An 8,867-nucleotide genomic window follows, 5' to 3' on the forward strand; every position below is an offset into this window, starting at 1 on the left:
GGCTTGAGTTGACAGTTTCCCGAACTCTCCTTTGCCACGGACCATCAAAATTTCCATCCCTCCGAAAATATCATTCCGAACCGGCTTAGCTAATGGTTTATATGGAGGTTTACGCGTCGGCTCGAAAGTCACATTATATTCTACCATTTACCAATTCTCTCCAAGTTTCGGTCACTTAAAATGTACAAATATACCCTTAACCCTTTGCACTCGGAGGTGATTTCGCTATAGGAAAGATTGCAAATCGGATCTTCTTTGAAATTTTTTCAAACTAACGTAGAAATAAACTGTGCGATTTTATTTATCTATTTCACTATGGCGAACAGATTCATGGAGGCCCGTAGATCTGCTCTCTGTCTTGATTCATTATTTACCAAGTGACAATTAACGTCGCTTCTCAGTCGTTACTCGATTGTAAAGGGTTAAATGCTATGAAAGAATGTAGTCACTCTCTCGTTTCACAAATTCTTCTCATCTTTTTGGCGAAGCCATTGTGCCATCGCTATAAAATTTCTACGGTTTTCATTCAAATATTGTATTTTTCAATGTCACGAAAATTCTTGCAGAGTCGATATCGTCAAATTTGTTACACACCGAAAAATGTCTTAACGCACGAATCAGATGGTAATCTGATGGGTGTGTGATAAAAATTCCCAAAATGAATTCACATCATTTTCTTTGCAAATTTTGTGTCACACGCAGTCTAGCATTATCGCTATGAAAAGTCACTTTCTTCAAGTTTAACCCTTTCATTACCATTGGCGCCTATACGCGTTTCGAAAATTTTACTATAGGGGGGAGTTCCCTTAACGCCGGATGGCACCTAATATCGGACATTAGTTGTATCTGCAATAATTGAAACGCTACCGAGCCGTTTCAGTCGCGTGTGCACAGGTAGAGAGATTTATTTAAGAAAAACCTTAAGCGTCCGGTGCTAGGGGAGCTCCCCCTACTGTTGGAGCCTTTCGGTGCACTTCCACCTTAATTTAATACTTAATTCCATCCTTTACGCGCTTTCACCTTAATTTAATAAACCGAATTTCAGAGCGATACAGCGAAAATAAGGAATTTTCCAGCCGTGGTTTACAATTTACCGCCAATCACCCACGTTACGCGTTCAAATCTGCCGTAACGAAAGGGTTAAGTGTCCTCGACGTTGCGCTGCTTCTCTTAACATTTCTAACCGAGCACAGTTTCATTTCGCCAAAGTAACTCGAAATACAAAACGCATAGTGAAGAGTATCCACGCTGACGATGGATTTCTTATCGAAAAGAAATTTCGAGCGTTCCACAATTTCACCGACATAATTCACGGGCCACCTTTCTTTCTTTATTTTTTTTTTTTCACCAAACGTCAGACTATAGATATGTTTTTCTTCTTGGGCGAGTTATGACAGGCTATCTGTCACGGTCATCATCGATGGTAACTCGAAGGATACCAAGGGACGTAATGCTTCTCTCGGCAAGGGTGGCGAAAGAAAGGATAAGAGAAAGAAAGAGCGAAAGAAACGGTAACTTACGGTGTATAGGAATGGTTGCAAGTTAGGGGTCTCGTACAACCTCGATACATCATCGTTAGAGAACTTTGGACGGCTTCCTGGTTACGCCATTGATGGCTTCCTCCGATAGGACATGATGTATCTGCCTCTCATTGCTGCAACCTGGAACTAGAGGTCGGCTGCAATTTGAAAGTAAAAGTACGAATTAAGCGGCGGTAAAACATTTGTCGACGGTCCTGTTTCCATATCAATCATACCGTAGTCGTACTCGTATAATGATAAACTGTTTCTAAGCTGGTGCTGATGCATAAATTTCCATTTAACCTGCGGACATACGATAAAGGTAAACACGGTCCGATCGGAAAGGGGTGATAACGTTCGTTTTGATCGAGCAACTAATTCAATTCGCATGGTACAAGGAGATTTGCATAAGTGAAGACATTTGTACTAGAACAACGGCGAAGTGTAGAAGGTAGAACGAGAGAAATAATCTTGTCCGGTAATTTGTCTGGCGTATTTCTTCGAGGATTCAAAGTGAAACTTGTATCTCGTTAGCTTCTCAGGTGATTCGTGCCTGTTGTCAACTCTCTTAGCGTCTCTCGAACCTAATGTCCCTTGGCTGGAAACTAACGCCTTGTTGCCGAACGTGATGCAACGGATAATGCGACAAGTTTGCCGTCAAGGGATTATGTGACCAGTTCTCTGCTCGAGTCTCTGTTAGGGCACCTTCACGGTATCCATATTTCAGAGAAGTCGTACGTTATCCTTCCGCCGTGTTTAGATCAGCTTGTCTGTGAAACTTTCTATCGTATAGAAATTTATACGAAAAGTATCGTTACGTTGGATGATCTATAGAGAAAAGTGTATTTACATATAGAAAAAGACGTGCATCGATCTTATCTGGTAATCGCGCCGTGACTAGCATCGATCACGTGAGGCGTTCGATAGCTTGTAAACAAGTTAGTAAAACGAAATAGTAATTTTCTGATTGCGGGAAAGTGAAGTTGCGAGATAAAGTGAAGAGAGATTGATGATTTTTGATCGACTGGTGGAAAGTGGTGTGAAATACACCGGAGAGAAATGATAGAGGAGAAAAGTAAAGAGTAAAGCTTCTTTTCTTTCACCTTTTCCTTCCTTCCTTCCTTCCTCTCTCACGCCTGCTTCATGAATTTTTTGCAACCATTAACCATCTCTTTCCTTTTTTCTTCCTTTAGAGATAATGGCGGTCCTGTTATAGCGTCTGCAGATTATAAAACGAGTCGAGCAGCTAGCCGAGGATTTTCTAAAAAATTTGTATCCACAAAGAATGGAAAGGTAGAACGATTACCCGCATGTCGGCCCACATGCACACACCTACACCTATCGAAAATGAACAGGTTGAACTAAATTAACTTTTTCTTCGCACTCCCGCGCACCGTCCTTTATAACAGTGTCACGGAAATAGGGTTCCATCGTCTCTTTGAAAACCGTTCTCGTTTTCCATCACGAATCAAGTGGAGAAAGGAGTGCTCGCGACAAGCGAACAAATTAACGTAATAACAGATATTTCTTCTGGAATAGTGAAAAGAGTTACGATTCCGCAGCATGCGAAAGCTCTGTTAAGTTCGTTCACTCTTCAAGTATGCAGTTTTTAAGGGGAAAATGAACCTGATAGCTTATTAATTTACATTATTTTTGTAGATACGTGATAATTTTAGACTAATGTTTAATTTCAAATTAAATTTTATCTTATTTGGTGAATATTCAGTAAATAATCTGCATTTTAAAGTTAATAAATTGATAGAGAATTTGTGATAAAATATCTGCGTCGTTTATCTTCCTTATTACACTAAAAAAAGGTGTACGAAAATTTAGATAAATTTTTAGTTTTTAGTTACAAGTTAAATGTTATTTTACTTAACTAATATTCAGTAAATAATCTTCATTTTAAAGTTAATAAATTCATAGAGAATTTACGAGAAAATCTAAATTTAGGATCGAAAAAAGGTGTACCAATGCTTCAGATAAATTTGTAGTTTCAAATTAAATGTTATTTTATTTAACTAATATTCAGTAAATAATCTTCATTTTAAAGTTAATAAATTGATAGAGAATTTGTGATAAAAAATTTGCATCGTTTATCGTCCATATTGTACCAAAAAGAAGGAGTACGAAAGCTTTAGATAAATTTTCAATTTCCAATTAAATGTTATTTTATTTAATAAATATTCAGTAAATAATCTTCATTTTAAAGTTAATAAATTGATAGAGAATTTATGATAAAAAATCTTCGTACGTTTATCTTCCACATTACACTAAGAAAAAGTGTACGAAAGCTTTAGATAAATTTTTAGTTACAAGTTAAATGTTATTTTACTTAACTAATATTCAGTAAATAATCTTCATTTTAAAGTTAATAAATTGATAGAGAATTTATGATAAAAAATCTTCGTACGTTTATCTTCCACATTACACTAAGAAAAAGTGTACGAAAGCTTTAGATAAATTTTTAGTTACAAGTTAAATGTTATTTTACTTAACTAATATTCAGTAAATAATCTTCATTTTAAAGTTAATAAATTGATAGAGAATTTATGATAAAAAATCTTCGTACGTTTATCTTCCACATTACACTAAGAAAAAGTGTACGAAAGCTTTAGATAAATTTTTAGTTACAAGTTAAATGTTATTTTACTTAACTAATATTCAGTAAATAATCTTCATTTTAAAGTTAATAAATTCATAGAGAATTTACGAGAAAATCTAAATTTAGGATCGAAAAAAGGTGTACCAATGCTTCAGATAAATTTGTAGTTTCAAATTAAATGTTATTTTATTTAACTAATATTCAGTAAATAATCTTCATTTTAAAGTTAATAAATTGATAGAGAATTTGTGATAAAAAATTTGCATCGTTTATCGTCCATATTGTACCAAAAAGAAGGAGTACGAAAGCTTTAGATAAATTTTCAATTTCCAATTAAATGTTATTTTATTTAATAAATATTCAGTAAATAATCTTCATTTTAAAGTTAATAAATTCATAGAGAATTTACGAGAAAATCTAAATTTAGGATCGAAAAAAGGTGTACCAATGCTTCAGATAAATTTGTAGTTTCAAATTAAATGTTATTTTATTTAACTAATATTCAGTAAATAATCTTCATTTTAAAGTTAATAAATTGATAGAGAATTTGTGATAAAAAATTTGCATCGTTTATCGTCCATATTGTACCAAAAAGAAGGAGTACGAAAGCTTTAGATAAATTTTCAATTTCCAATTAAATGTTATTTTATTTAATAAATATTCAGTAAATAATCTTCATTTTAAAGTTAATAAATTGATAGAGAATTTATGATAAAAAATCTTCCTACGTTTATCTTCCACATTACACTAAGAAAAAGTGTACGAAAGCTTTAGATAAATTTTTAGTTACAAGTTAAATGTTATTTTACTTAACTAATATTCAGTAAATAATCTTCATTTTAAAGTTAATAAATTGATAGAGAATTTATGATAAAAAATCTTCGTACGTTTATCTTCCACATTACACTAAGAAAAAGTGTACGAAAGCTTTAGATAAATTTTTAGTTTCAAATTAAACGTTATTTAATGTAATTAAAACCCAATAAATAATCCTTATTTTAAAGTTAATAAATTTACAGAGAATTTACGCTGGAAAAAAGGTGTACGAAAGCTAGCTTTTAAATCCATTCCCTGTCCTCCTTCATTTAGTCACTTCTATTCCAGTGTTGACCGAATGAAATCCTTCGTGTACGAGCGTGTACGAGAGGATTAAAAGAAGACAATATCGTGGCTTACTTCTCGATAAGATAATATATCAGTCAGATGAGCTGAACAATTCACAAGAAGGTCTCTCGCAATTTTTCACCGGTTAATGTATTTTTCAAAGAAAGAGCATTGTCCGCGCGATACACGCGTGCACACACCTTCGAAGTTTCGCGTCGGTTTCGCACCGTAGCCGAGTACCGGAGCGGTTATCCAATATCAAATTAGCGTACGTCAGGGCAAGTTCTTCCGTGGCATATGCTCTATGCTCTCTGCGCCAATAACTTCATTTTCGCTGACATAACTTGTAATCGTATAATCTACCGGGCAACCTGCTCTCGACCCAGCCAGATTCTCTTCTCCTTCCACCGGATCGCGAAGAACGGAAAATATCCGCTGAAAGTGATTCAAATCTAATTTCTCGTTACGCTGAAGGACACGTGCTTGTTAATTTCATATCTCTCGCGAGATCTTTAGACGATTGAAGCCTGTAATTTCCCGCGAACCTCTCTACCGAATAATGGATAAAAAAAAACATTTGTTAGATTACGAAACGGTCCAATATAACACTGACTCACGCTATGAAACTTTTCGCGATAACGAAACTTCGTCAGATAACAGATCGTATTGCGTAACTGGACGAGAAGTAAGATAGTAGAGAAGAGAGAGAGAGAGAGAGAATAAGCAGCGGAATCTTAATCGTCCAGTTGACGAAGCAGCCCTCTTTCTTTCTACACGGTACGCAATAACATTTCTGTAGATTGGCCGCATGACCGAGCCGAAGCTTCCTGTTTGCAGGATAGCAAATGGATAGGTGTTACCTAAGCTAGTTACGGATCCTTCGATAAACACAGACGGACAAACGTTTCCTAATTGTGCTGGCAATTGTTCACGCTACCTCGTAGCACCTTCCGGCCTTCCTCCGTTCATGGCTATTCCGTGTTTGCCTCTCCGCTTCTTGCTCGTCTCTGTCACGTCTTCCGGAAGAATGGACGACGAAAATTTCGTAGGAGGATCAGAGCGACGAGAGGTCTTAATTAAGTCGTTGGGCGTCTAGCCTCCCTCGTGGAAGGAATCTTTTCCTTTATTACGTCATTTTCTTCGGAAAGGACGAAAAGTTCTCTGTTTGCCGTATTAATTTTCACCATCGTCGCGACGCCCCGGCCAATCTTTCGCTAAACGTGAAACGCGCCTGGCAAGGCATACCTTTCAATTATACAGGCTGTCTTGGAATTAGCGGTGCAATTGGAAAAAGGGTGGATTTGGGTGAGGAAATAAGTGGAAAATGTAGAGAAATGTTTTTTTTTTTTCGTAGGAAACTTCACTTTTGAGTGAAATGACGGAGAAGATTCGTCGAATACTGTATCATTTTAGAATTCTGTGTAAGTCAGGTTGAATTTCTGTCAAGTCTAGCACTTCGTACCGGAGGAAAGCTAAGTTTTGACTTGTCTCGGTACGGAAACCGCTGAGATGTTAAAACAGGTGTCTTTAACCCTTTGAGAACTTATATATGCGTTCATTCATAATTTTAAGCGATAAAAATAGTTGTCATGAACTCGTATATTTGACGAAAATGAAATTTTGATATAATTTAGTTTGAGGAAAAGCTGAAGTAGTGACCTAATAGCGTGTTTTACAAATAATCATTACTTCGACATGACACATAGACCTCCGTCTGCAAAGAATTAACGAAGAAAGTGTCTGGTAACGAAGACCAAGTGCAAAATTTCTTACAAGCAAAGGTGGTCAAGTCTACACCTGAATCCTTAGAACAGCGATCCACGAAGGTGAGCTCGATAGGCTGATTTGACTGGACACATCTTCCTTGCTGATGAGAAAATTTTCACAATCACCATCTGCAGGCATAGGCACAGCCTAGATACCTCGCAAATTAACTACATACCTAGAGAACTCGAATTGACAATATTCTGTATAATATTACAAACGTACTGTAAGATCTAAGCCTCTGTATCCATTAAAAGGAGCAAAAACAGCTAGAAAATCAAGATAGCTCTTTGACTATGCCCTGCGACTCTCAAGCAGATGGGTTTTTACATAGTAAATTTTCCCCATCCAAACCCTGCACACCAAACAGAAATTCTTATGCTTTGAAAAGTTCAATTAACCCTTTCGATGCTACGGGTGACTATAGTCACCCATTGATATTTTGCATCGGTTTACAACTTTAGTCGAACACAGTATCGGTGTTTTATCTCTCTGGTTACCGATTTCTCCCGTTTCGCGACGAGAGTATCCGTAGAGCGGAAGCATATTCGCGAACGACATAGCCGTATCGAAAGGGTTAAACCCTTCCACCATGCGCCAGATGTCTCCTAGCGAAACATTAGACATAAGACAAATATTGTATAATATAAGTAAATACAATATGTAACACCATTGAAATTAACAATAAAAAGACAATGAGCTTCAGCACATGTGGACAACCTCCGGCCCTAATCTATTTCAGCGAAGTTGGTCTTCAATCTGAAGGAATGTGGTTACGAATAAATAACAAGGCGTGACTAGGGTTACGCTATGTACCCACACGGTAGTAGTGAGATTTTTATTAGTTGTTGACTTACGGCTTTGGAGGTCCGTGCAAGACTGCCCTCCTGTCGCCTCGCTTTTTTCTTACTGCCTTTCGGCTATCTGTTAATCAGGTAATTTCTTTCCGAGTCGCTGCGTGTCCCTTGCGCTCTTGGCGCGCTTTTTCGGGGAAGTCCGTGCAAAACTGCCCTCCTGTCGCTTTTCGGCTATCTGTTAATCATCCCTGATTGGTTAACCCGTCACATCGGTGTTAACCAATCAGGTAATTTCTTTCCGAGTCGCTGCGTGTCCCTTGCGCCCTTGGCGCGCTTTTCCCCGCGACGTCATTTGGCGACACAGCTGAGTTTCCTCCGGGTCAAGTACTCGTGACCTGCTGGTCCGGGCCTCTGGGCCTCGTACGGCGGACCTTTCGGAAACCCTTGGTTTATGATGCGGCAATTTGCTATTGAGGCCGTCGGAGAAAGTTTCTACGCGGACATGCATTGTCGAATTTTTAGAAATTAAATAAGCTAAAAACAGTTTCCTCAAAAATAGCCTTTCAAGCGCGCACGTCATAAACCGTGCTGGTAGTCTGCTCGACAAATGTTTTCCGCTGTAGCTGGTCGCTACAAAGCTAATTAAAATTTCACCAAAATCGATCAATCCAGTTTCGACCGTAAAAAGGACTGCTTCAAACGAGACGATAAGCGACAAAAATGCGCAATGATCGATACAATTCACCTGCAGATATCGTTTAAACGCGAACGGTCGAGCGATTTCTGGGAATTGCAGAATGCGAAAGGCGCGTTTCCACGGTTGGACGACGCGTTAAAAGGTGGCCTGGCGCGGAAGAGAGGCGAACACGCGACAGAGAGAATTAATTCCGGCCTACGGCTGTCTCCGGTTTACCGCAGACGTTCTGGCCGCGGCCCGTGAATTTTTCATGCGTCCTTTCGCAGTCACGTAATGAAGGATAAAAGTTGCAGCGCGGCCAAGTATGTCGCAAGATAGGAGAATGTAATTTTAAAAGCGGCGCCCCGAACGAATCCGCGCGGTCCTTTAACGACCGTGAC

Source organism: Habropoda laboriosa, unplaced genomic scaffold (genome assembly GCF_001263275.1).
Source record: "Habropoda laboriosa isolate 0110345459 unplaced genomic scaffold, ASM126327v1 scaffold77, whole genome shotgun sequence".
NCBI classification, from domain to species: domain Eukaryota; kingdom Metazoa; phylum Arthropoda; class Insecta; order Hymenoptera; family Apidae; genus Habropoda; species Habropoda laboriosa.